The sequence below is a fragment of the Dipodomys merriami genome, unplaced genomic scaffold (assembly GCF_024711535.1).
Source record: "Dipodomys merriami isolate MVZ:Mamm:240054 unplaced genomic scaffold, mDipMer1.0.p SCAF_14, whole genome shotgun sequence".
Taxonomy (NCBI): Eukaryota; Metazoa; Chordata; class Mammalia; order Rodentia; family Heteromyidae; genus Dipodomys; species Dipodomys merriami.
Window position 1 is genome coordinate 18,324,252 of NW_027202715.1, and position 12,512 is coordinate 18,336,763.

A 12,512-nucleotide genomic window follows, 5' to 3' on the forward strand; every position below is an offset into this window, starting at 1 on the left:
ACAGCCCCCACCCTCCCCTTAGCTTGTCTTCCTCAGAAGGACCCCACCACAGCCTGACCCAAAATCACATCTGTGGGCCAGCCATGCCCTCATCTGATGGGCCCACCAGGAAGCCTCTCAACCTGGCCCTGATCCTCCCAGCCACACCCTCATATGCCCAGCCAAGCCCTCAACCCTCCTTGTCTTGTCTTCAGCTGCCCAGCCAGGCCCTCCTGTGCTCAGTCCTGCCTCTTCCAACAGTGAGAGGCTCCCTAGGCTCTGAGGTCTTTTCTGCCTTGCTGTGGCGCATACCTCCTTGCCCTTCCCTATATAATCCCTCTCCTCTGTCCTAAACCTTCATTCTCTGCCCATCTCCATCTCCAGCAGGCCAGTAAGCTGGTCTTTCTCCTGAATAATCTCTTTCAGAAGAAGTCTGGTGCAGACTGTTTTAATTCAAATGGGTGGTGGACAGGACTCATGGAGAGTGAAAACTTTAGAAGAAATTCTACAAGAAAAGAAGAAAAGGAGAAAACAAGAGGAGAAAGCAGAGATAGAACGCTTAAAATGTTCTGATGACCGGGATTCCAAGCAGGACACTGCTGAACAAGGGGAGCAGAGAGATCCCCCAATGGATATCACAATCAGTAATTTGCCCTACAGAAGAGAGGACACGATGGAAGACAGGGGAGAGGAAGAGGAGTCTCTGGCCATCCATCCCTCACAGCAGATGTCTCGGCGAGGAAAGGCCCATCGCAGCAAACAGAAGAGAAAAGAGAAGCACAGACATGTCAGTCGCTCAGCAGAAGGGGGGAAGCATGCTCCAGTGAAAGGAGAAAGCAAGCACGGACTTCAGAAGCAACACCTAGAACAGCAGGAGCAAGACCACCGTGAATGGGAAAGACAGAAAAGGAGGAAACTGGTAAGAGAATGTCCCAGGAGAGAGGGGGACCGCCTGGAGCAGGTCAAAGGGAAGCAAGGATGGGAGCGCAGGAGGAGCAAGCACCAGAAGGAGACTCGGGACCAGAAGGGACAGGGATGGCGCCAGGAGCCTGAGGCCCACAGGGAGGGCTTGGCACACCACTGGAGGACCAGGGAGGCCTACAGCGACAAGGGCAGGGCCACTCCCTGGAGTCGCAGCCCAGTGTGGCCACCCAGGGAGAGCTTTGCACTGGGAGCCAGACCGAAGCCAGTCAAAGGAGAGAAAACCGAGGCAAGAGATCTGCTGTCTAACCTACAGGAGAGTGTCAGTGACAAGGAGAGGAAAAGCAGCTCTGCCAGGTCCTCAGTGGAATCAGGCTCGGGCTCGGAAGATCCACGGAGCCACTGGGAGGAGGCCTCAGAGCAGTCTGCAGACCTAGGAAATGAGGAGGAAATGAGTGAGAGTGAAGAGCCAGGCCACGAAGACCACATCTTGGCTGTTCCAGAGTCGCGATCTGAAGGAGATTCGGGGGACAGTGAAGAGGAGGAGGAAGAAGTGGGCGAGGGGACCCCACAGAGCAGCATGTCCACCGCAGGGGACCACCCTCCTGACTCCCCAGCCCTGTGGCCCACCGAGCCCAAGCAGGAGCTGCCCAAATACCTGCCGGCACTGCAGGGCTGCTGCAGCATGGAGGAGTTCCAGTGCCTGAACAGGATTGAGGAAGGCACCTACGGGGTCGTGTACAGAGCCAGGATAAGAAGACAGATGCCATTGTGGCTCTGAAACGGTTGAAAGTGGAGGGGAGAGAAGGGTTCCCAATCACATCCCTGAGAGAAATCAACACCCTCCTCAAGGCCCAGCACCCCAACATTGTCACCATCCGGGAGGTCGTGGTGGGCAGCCACATGGACCAGATCTACATAGTGATGAACTACGTGGAGCATGACCTCAAGAGCCTCATGCAGACCATGCAGCAGCCCTTTCTGCCAGGGGAAGTGAAGACGCTGATGCTTCAGCTGCTGCAGGGGGTGAATCACCTGCATGACAACTGGATTCTGCACCGGGACCTCAAGACCTCCAACCTGCTGCTGAGCCATGAAGGCATCCTCAAGATCGCTGACTTTGGGATGGCTCGAGAGTACGGGATGCCCCTGAAGGCCTACACCCCCGTGGTGGTGACCCTCTGGTACCGAGCCCCCGAGTTGCTGCTTGGCGCCAAGGAGTACTCCACACCCGTGGACATGTGGTCGGTGGGCTGCATCTTCGCAGAGCTGCTGACACATAAGCCCCTGTTTCCCGGGAAGTCGGAGATGGATCAGATCCACAAGATATTCAAGGATCTGGGGACTCCAAGTGAGAAAATCTGGCCTGGCTACAATGAGCTCCCAGCGGTCAAGAATATGACCTTCAGCCAACAACCCTACAACCACCTCCGGAAGCGCTTCGGGACTCTGCTCTCAGACCAAGGCTTTGATCTCATGAACAGGTTCCTGACCTATTTCCCTGGGAGGCGGATGACCGCAGAAGATGGCCTCCAGCACGAGTATTTCCATGAGAACCCCCTCCCTATCCACCCTTCCATGTTCCCCACCTGGCCTGCCAAGAGTGAGCAGCAGCAGCAGCAGAGGGTGAAGTGTGGCACCAGCCCCCAGCCCCCCAGCGGTGGTCTAGGCTTCAACCAGCTGGGTGAGAAGGAGGAGGTGATGGAGACAGGCTTCCACCTCACCACCACCAATCAGGGGGCCTCAGCCGTGGGGCCAGGCTTCAGCCTCAAGTTCTGAAGTTGGAGCCACCCCGCCTCACCCAGTGCTGCTCTTCCATCCAGAGCCTCCCTCAGCCAGGACACCTGACTGGATACACTGCCGCTAAACCTCTCCACTTGTTTTGTATTTTGATTTGTGAACTTGTATAATTAAATGACTATTTCCTTTTGGAAGAATAAAAATAAACTCTTTCCTGCCTGAAACAAGTAGTGGTCTCTTGTTTGAGAATCTTATACAAGGGAACCCAACTATCTGGTGTGATAATCCCCACTAAAAATTGAAGGTATCTGAGTTACTAATCACTGGCAGAAATTTCCTTCTATTGTCTGGCCTCAGTCCCTCCTGCTGCAGGAAAGTTACTGTCTCCCCTGACACAGTAAAGAAAGGATATCCATGAAAACAAAATGTGAGATCAATACAGAACAAAATTATTGATCAAGGGGAAACCTCTTGGTAAAGAAAAACCCCAGGCTAAGGCTGACCAGCAGTCAGCGATAGCCCCTTTACATCCTTGCTACAAAGTAAAAGAACATCTTTCCCTCTGTCAAGCTTCCAAGCCAGGCAGCTTTGCTGAAGGCCACTGACAAGCTTGAGGCTTGTCATCGGCTGTACTGACTTGCTGTATTAGTCCGGAGCTCATAATAACTATAATTTCTGTTCAATAGACTTTCCCCACCCGAGATTGTATTTTGATTTATATAATCCAAGGATATCGTTTGTTTTTTTGTAATCAAGTGTCAATAAATTGATAGTATGGATCATGCAGACCAAGTGAAGATTATGTGTTGCCTATGTTCTTGTGACTCAAAGGCTATGCTTTGCTCTGTAACCTTGCTGCTTGATGCTTTGGCAAACATCACCTAGGTGAAACCCCTTCCTATAGAAATCCCATGAAAAGCAAATGGGGCTGTTCTCTGAAACTCAGAGCTGGAGACCGATGCCATATGGCTGGTGAGTGCTTTGGACACTTTTCACAGATTGGGGGGATGAGTCCCACCAGTCCCAGGAAGCTGGGATATTTCATCAGGCCCAGAGGTTTAGGTTTCTGTCTATATAGTGAGGAAACTTAGGAAAAGGTTGGGGGACTAGCAATTATCCACCTTCCAGCAAAAATGCAGGATTACATTGTCAGATTTAATCCCTTCCCCAGCCCATTCCTTTAGTCAAGCTCCTTTGCCACATTGGAACCGATGAAGGCACAAGTTTCCCATTTTAAAGTGGAAGTGAGGTGCTCATTCTATACTAAACTTTCAACACAGGGCGCAGCTTGAACTCTCCCTAGACTGTCATCACCAATCCCCAGACTCTCAAGGGCCCTTTGCTTCCACCAAACATTTGGGTGTCCTCAGCACACTCCCAGAGGGGCACATTGGCATTGTCTCAGGTTGCTTAGCTAACCATCTGCCCTAACTGATAGATTTCCATCTTTTTGGGGGGGGGGGTTGGGAGGGATTTTGGGCCTGAACTTGGGGCCTGGACGCTGTCCCTCTGCTCTTCCTCTGCTCTTCAGCTTAAGGCTAGCATTCTACCACTTGAGCCACAGCACCACTTCTCGTTTTTCTGCTTATGTGGTGATGAGGAATCAAACCCAGGGCTTCATGCATGCAAGACAAGCACTCTACTACTGAGCCACATTCCCAGCCCTAGATTTCCTGATTTTAGTCCTAACTCTAGGTTCAACTGCCCTGTCACCTGGAGGTATTCATACTCAGTGTCCCAGTGGTGACAGACCAAGTTCTCAGGACCTAATTGGTGCCTTTCCCATGGAGCTCTGATTGGAATTCCCGTAGCTTTTCCTACCTGAAGTAGCTGAGCACAGACATCACACTTAGGATTATTGCCTACTTTACCTTCTTGTTACTGTCGTTGCTGTACCAAGCCTTAAACCTATTTATTTCCCCAGGCTCCATTGCTGTTTATTTACACTAAAAGGCTTCTGAACATATACTTAGCCCTACTCAACCCACACACACTTCATCTATTCTTCTCCAGTAACCTTCCAGAAGCATAATGTTCCACTCATCGTAATGACTATGTATTTCCCCACAGAACTCTAAACTCCTAACGGGATGGTAGGGCTGAAGAAAAATACAAAATAATCTAGGCATAAAGCAGAAATTGGAAAAAGGATTCTTGGAATGCAAATACCTGAAAAATACACTTCAGGCTAGCTTCTGATCTTACTTGTCACAGTCTCTCCATATAGTTTGTTCCTCAGGGAACAAGCAGACAGCTCTGCTATGTTCTAGTTGCCGACCAAACAGGAAACCACTGCCACAATTTCTTTCACACCAGGTATCTAGTGCCAGATACTACAATTATTCTGTAAGAAAACACCATCCCCACAACTATTCAACAGATAATAGCCTCAAGGGTATTTGGACCCGAAGAATCAATTATATCTAGCATAAGAAAAACAGGAATTTTCTTTGATATCTTGCAAATATTTAAACATATCTAACATGATTCTGCAGATTTCTTCCATTGCACTCTTCCAAAAAGACAGCACAATACAACATCATCTGAGACAGCTAGGCTCACAAAGAAGCAAATGCAGCTTTGATATCTGCTTTGCCTCGAATGGCATTAACCTCAGAAGCAGGAATAGGAGACTTACAAAGCAAGGGCAGCCTTGTTTGCTCTGCCTCTTAAGTATCATAGGCTGTGGTGCTAGCCTTGAAGGGGAAATAAAGAAATATGGCTACCATCTTCAGTTAATGATCTGAAACAAGCAGTTCTTATATACTGGCTTGCTCATTTAAGTGTGGGTGCTGTCCACACTGGCAATAGTAATGTTAATGCACACTTGTGGCTGCCTGGACAGTCCCAGGGAGTCCCAAGAAAGGGAACATGTGCTTAGTTCCAGTCCCTTCCTTGGGGGACAAAATGTTCCCTTAATACCTTCACGTTACAAGACCTGTAAGTTGAACACACAAGGCACCATGAAAAAAAGACAAGTTGTCCAAAACTGAAGAACCAACCCTCAAGAAACCTCCCAGTAGTTCTTTGTTTGCCTGCTGACATGGGCACACTGGTGGGCAGCCGATGCATGAGGTCTGGGCTCAAGACTTTCAGGGCCTCAATAGGGAGCACTGCTTTGTGAGCTGGAATATAGCAGGGGTTAAAATAGACAACTCTAACTGCACTTATTCAGTCCCATGGACTAGTTATCATAACTACTTCTTAACAGCTCCTCTGAAAGGTGAACCAAGACCAGGTTCAAGAGGGGACCTATAGCTAGTCATCACCCATGCTTTACTACTAGAATCTTCCTTTTCATTTCCATCCTTGAAAAATTCCCTTCTAGGAACTGCTCAGGAACAGTCTCTCACTTAAAATTAGAAATAGGCAAGCATGTTTTCATAAATCAGTCCTCGTTACTCAAACCAGTATGAACATAGTCACATAGCTAGCTCCACTACAGACAGAGGAGCATCTCCCAGGGGGTGCCTATCCTACTAATGTGGTTTAGAACTCGACTTCAAAGGCAAATCTACTAGCTGGAAGTTTCAAGATGGCTGATTGATGTCTGATAATATTTAAGACTGGAATAGTTGGCAAACTATTTAAGATACTGGCAAAACATTTAAGATGTGAGTAGAAGACAAACTCCAAGGAGAGTAAGCATTGTGTGTGTGTTTGGCATTATTCTTGTTAATCTACTGTCACCAACACTTCCAGTTTTATTGTAAATGCAAAAGATGGCATGTAAGTACTTCATGTCCTGGTCTACTGCTTAGCATGTGGCATATCACCATGGGAGAAGATCTACAATTCAGTCTAGCTTGTGACCTAAGTGAGAAGACTTGAGGGTCCAGGACCAGCATCTTCCTGGGGCTCCAAAGAAGCATTTATGTACATCTCTTCCCCTAGGATCGTCATCTTACTGGCATTGCAGTAGCTATGGTTTTACTTTTTCTAATTTAATGTCTGACATCATTCTTTGTGAACAGGCCTCAGAGTTGCAACCACTCTTATTAAAGACTACTAAATACACTCCGATGACCATGAGCAAGACAAGCTAAGACGGACTCACTGTATAAGTTCCTCTGTTAGCATTCAAGTGTCCCTTGACAGTCAAGTCAGTTAAGCAGCTGCAGGTATGGTCATTGTTGCAGAATTCCTGCCTCCAAGACATCTGCTGTGTACTTAGCTGACCAAGGTGAACACAGTGTTCCATAGGCTGCATTATTACATAAAAACGACCCACTTTGAACCTGAGTCATGGGTCGAGAATGTATGAGCCTCAAATTTGTTTTGCCATTTATATTGGCTTTTAAATTCATTGTATTCAGTTGAGATATATTGCATGCTTTCCAATTTGCAGAATCTAGACCTAAAAATACTTACATATGTATATATATATATATATATATATATATATATATATATATATACTCACATTATAGAAAGACACAAATACCTACATATGTATATATGTAAATACACACATACATAGGACATTTCTGAAAATGAGACAAGCTTCTGTCTGCTCATTGAATACTAGGACATGATAGCAAATGAAATATGCTCACAAGTCTTTTCCTGGGCTCCCTTGTGAATCTCTAAGAAGAATCCAGATCATATCCTCTGCTGATCATTAGGGGCCAAAACCACTCTCAGCTTTTCTCAAAACCTTTAATGCATCTGTTTTTTTTTCTTGTTGCTATTACCTGGAGCTCATGTTAATAAATAATTATTTTGTATGATCAGACTATGTAGGCATTGCACCTTTGCGTTTATCTCCTAAAAATATCCTCCTTTGATCTCACTCTGTGTGAATGCCTATATTCTTTTTTTTTTAATTTAATTTAATTTTATTTGTGAACATACTGTACAGAGGAGTTACAATTACATGGGCAGGATAATGCATACATTTCTTACCAAGCATTGCAGCCTCCTTTGTTTACCCTTCACATCCGTTCCCAGCTTCCCCCCTCCCCCCCAATCCAATCCTATTCCTTCCCCCGCCCCCCGCACCGATGTTGTAAAGCTCGTTTTGGACATGACAACTTGTACTTCTCATTGTTGCAACAGTTCCACCTGTATCCTTAAACCAGTGGTTTTTCCCCATCTCCTCCACAAGTTATACTGACATCAAATATAGAGAAAGCAGGGCTTATACTGTGGGGGAGGGACATACAAAGCAACAAAGAGATAATCTTATAAATGCGTTAGAAACACATGCATGAAAGAAAAAAAATTTAAAATACACATCTAAGGGTTCATTTTCCTGACATCACATTATCTGACCTTTTCCGCTTGACTCATACATATACTAGATATTACAAATAAGGGAAACCATGGGACCTATGTTTCTTTGGGCCTGGCTTACTTCACTTAATATAATTTTTTCCAAACCTTTCCATTTCCTAACAAATAGGGAAATGTCATTCTTTCTGATGGAGGCATAGAATTCCATTGTGTATATATACCACATTTTCTTGATCCATTCATCTACTGAGGGGCATCTGTATTGGTTCCATATCTTAGCTATGGTAAATAATGCTGCAATAAACACAGTTGTGCTGGGAGCTTTAGTGTGGTCTTGTTTGTAAACATTTGGGTAAATGCCCAAAAGTGGGATTGCTGGGTCATAGGGGAGATCTATATGAAGTCTTTTGAGGAACCTCCATCCTGCTTTCCAAAGTGGTTGAACAAGTTTACATTCCCACCAACAATGAAGTAAAGTTCCTTTCTGTCCACATCCCCTCCAGCATCTGTTGTTGTTAGAGTTCTTGATTTTTGCCGTTCTAACTGGAGTGAGGTGATATCTCAATGTTGTTTTGATTTGCATTTCTTTTATGGCTAGGGATGTTGAACATTTCTTCATGTGTCTATTGGCCATCCTTTCTTCTTCAGAGAAGTTTCTCTTTAAGTCTTTCGCCCATTTATTTATTGGGCAGTTGTTTCTTTGAGGATTTGTTGTTGGGGGGTTTAATTTTTTGAGTTCCAAGTATATTTTAGATATGAGACCCTTGTCTGTTGTACGGCTAGTAAAGATCTTCTCCCAATCCGTGGGTTTTCTATTGATCTTGCTAGCTATGTCATTTGCCCTGCAGAAGCTCTGCAACTTTATGCAGATGGGGTTAAAAAAGGCTTCAAAAATCCAGAGCATTTTGAACAGAATCTGACCTTCCCCCTACTAAGTTGGAAAGTTAGCTTTACTTCCTGAACAGTGGACCTCCACAAACCAGAAACTTCAAAACCAAAATATTCTGCTTTGCTTCTGTTTGAAGTTTCTAGAGTAGTCTTCACAGTGAAGGAATAACACTATTAACACTATTAACACTAAAAATCAAGTCGGAAGAATAAAGACAGGGAGGAGCATCAATTTATTCTTATTGTCTATAAGTCAGATCAGAATTAGACCAATGATAGATTTTTCAGCAATATGAAAATAGGTTCCTAGACAAGGAGAATCTCCAAAGTAGGGAAATAACAGCAATATTGGAAGGGGATTGATGAGTTCAGAACAGTAAGGAAGGATATACCATTGAATTGTACAATGACAAGCACAGTATATATTTGTCTGCCCACTGGTTCATGGTGGTTATTTCTCACCTACAAGATACAAGTCTGCATTCTAGTGGAGATAGAGGTACAGTGGGAATGGCTGTGCAACCAATTCAACTTGGAGCTCTACTTAGTGAGCTTGAACTTGGATGCAGTACTTATTGAACCTGATCTGTGGCATATCAGGCTTAGAAGTGCAAATACTTAGACCTCGGAAGTACACAGGAGACAGGAGCCTAAGGTCAGATGTACACAACAAGGTCATGCTATGACCTTAGAAAGAGTTGCCCCAAAGATCTCTAAAGGATATCATGACAGCACACCTATTTCTGAAGCCTTCACTCCACTACAGCAGGGCAGAGACCAAAAGTGTAGTAGGCAGGCACCAATAGGCTTCCACATCCCTCTGCAGGAATGGTGCTACCCCTGGCCTCCAGAAATTTCAGAGCCCAGCCCTACAGGGCAATGCCTCTGAAGAAAACCCACTCACTTCCAGACTGACCTATTTTTCTGTCCCAACTTGAAAAGCTTTAGAGCTGGTTAGTTTCCAAACCCTTCCATTAAGCTGACAAGCTTTAATGGAAACTTCAACCCAGCTCATCTCTCTGCCTAGTCCCACACATTGGTCCAGAGTACTTCCTAAAATGCCTCAAAATAAACCCTGTGAGATTAGCACCCAGTCATGCTGTGCTCAGCCCCACAGAGCAGAGCAAGCTGAGCCACAATCACCACTATCCTCAAGACAAAAATGCTGCCCTTGGACAGGAGTGTTCTTACTACTTACTTCTATAGCTGCTGGGGAAGCAGGTCGGCATTTTCGTCTTACAACTAAATAAACTCTTTCCTGGGACTCGGTTTTGTGCGGAAGCTTTCTAATGTTTGCAAGCTCTTGGGCAGGTTTCTGGGGTTCAAGTGTGAGGGAGGATTTCTGGGGTCCCCTCTTGCATACATAGCAGCCTTCACCACTGTAAGTAGGCAATGGATTCCTAAAATGGCTAAGGTAATAAATGAAAGCTCCAGCCCAGTACAAATAATTGCCAGGGTATAAAATTAACCCTCAAAAATCAATCGCTTTTCTATATGCAACCGATGAGAAAAGTGTGGCTTAAATCAAGAAAGCAACTCCATTCATAATAGCCCCACAAAAAAATGAAATACCTAGGAATAAACTTAACCCATTAAGTGAAGGAACTCTACGATGAAAATGCTAAAAACTTGAAAAGGAAATCAAAACAGAACTTAGATAGTGGCAAAAAACTCCCATGCTCCTGGATTGCAAAGATCAACGTCATGAAAATGGCAATACTTCCCAAGGCTATCTACACATTCAATGCAATACCTATCAATATTCCAACCTCATTCTTCAAGGAAATAGAGGAGTTATCCAAAACTTCATATGTAACAATAAAAGACCCCGGATAGCAAAAAGGATCCTTAACAGAAAGAACAGTGCTGGAGGAATATCAATACCAAATTTGAAACTCTACTACAAAGTCATAGTAATCAAAACACCTTGGTACTGGCACAAGAACAGACCCCAGGCTGAGCAACTCTTTAAGAGAAGCTAAGAACGAGAGATGGAGCTTCTTCTACTTCTACCTCAGCAGAGCACAGATGAAATTAAGTCAAGGAAAAGGATGGCTATTGAAGACAACATAAGAAAAAACAGGATCATCTCTCTTCCTAGTCCCATACCCTTTCACAGGCATTAGTCAAGAGCACTTCCTAAAAAGCCAAAAAATAAGCCCAATAACAATAACACCTCTGATTTCTCCACTTCCAAAGAAGGAAAATAAGCCATTTTATGAGTCAGGATTGGAATCAATGTGCAGTGGGCCATCTGAGGGCAGATCTTGGGCTGAAAGCCCTGGGCATTCAAAGGAAGAATGTGGTTCCTGGCATAAAGATGATATTGTAGGCTATTTATTCAGAGGGGAATGTGGATTTTGAACAAGAAAAAAACTTGGTTTATCATGTTTTAACTTGAGAGACCGACAGCGATGAATCACCAGTTAGGTAACCCTAACTGGAAGTAAGGGTCTCAAGGGAACACATCCCACTGAAGGAGCTGATGCTGTCCTTAGGTGATTCATCCCCACTCTCAGATGCCAGCCATCATGCCTCCATTGGAGTCTAGTCTTCTCCCTTCCTGCCCTGGAGTCAGGGAAGGAATTGGGGATAGTGGAAATGGTTAGTTTGCTGTGTTATTGGTTTGAGTTCCATTTATTTGGCTTCTAAAATAATCTTGAAAAATCAATGTGGGAATCAGGCATGGGAAGAAATCTCTGTCTTCGTTTATCAGGATACCATGGTATTTTGTACCATCTTAGCATTGTTTAGCGGACAGTTGAAGATTGTACAAATAAAAGTCATTAACCCTCCCCCAAAAGATTAGAACCTACCCATGGTGTCCTCAGCCCCACAGAGCAGATCAAGCCAAGCCACAGACACCAGTGGGGCAGCAGTGTTCTTACTCCCCAATCCTTCCCTCCCCTGAGCACCAGAAAGGCAAAGAATCCCTGGCGGTCAAGGCTCTTCTAAGAACCCCTTCATTTACTTCAAGTTTATTTTCTTCCAGGTTCAGCCCAATTCCACAGAGCTAAGACCCACCTTCCTAGGACACATGCTGTCCAAATCGGCCATTTGGTATTTGAGGTTTCATAGTGGTTGCATATGCCTGAAGCTCTGTAAGGGTTAAAATATGATAGTAGAGGGGCTGGGATGGTGGTTCAGTGGTAGAGTGCCTGCCTCTTAGGCATGAGGCCCTGGGTTTGATACCTCAGCACTACATATGCAGAAAAAAATCACAAGTAGAACTTGGCTCAAGTGGTAGAACATTAGTCTTGAACTAAAAAAGGTTAAGGGACGGTGTCCAGGCCCAGAGTTCAGGCCCCAGCAACAACAACACACACACACACACACACACACACACACACACACACACACACACACACACACACACACACACACACACACACACACACACACACACGCACACACAAATATATATGTACTAGAGTCTTTCTGATGAAATACCCAAATTCACCTAGCAATAACAATTAGAGATCCTTGAATCAAGAAGTCCAAACTAAATCCATGCAACAACTTGCATGGCCTTAGACCTAGTGATTAACGCACCTGCTTTTTAGATCCATGTTGTCTCAGTGACTGGAGCTTAACTCCCTTCACTTGGTGCCTCACCTAGTGCTCAGAGAGGCTGATGTAAGGGAAACCTCAGTCCCTGAAGAAATGAAGCCAGGGAAGACAATTCAGAACAGATTCTTCCTCTCCTTTACCTGAGAAGTCTAGAATCTACATCATAAATAAAAATTGAA

At 45.0% G+C, this 12,512-nt stretch overlaps 1 pseudogene; it reads left to right on the forward strand.

Annotated features, from left to right (window-relative positions):
- The first annotated feature begins 436 nt into the window (after positions 1-436).
- LOC138825747 (cyclin-dependent kinase 11B pseudogene) lies at positions 437-2,679 on the forward strand (annotated as a pseudogene).
- The last annotated feature ends 9,833 nt before the right edge of the window (positions 2,680-12,512 follow it).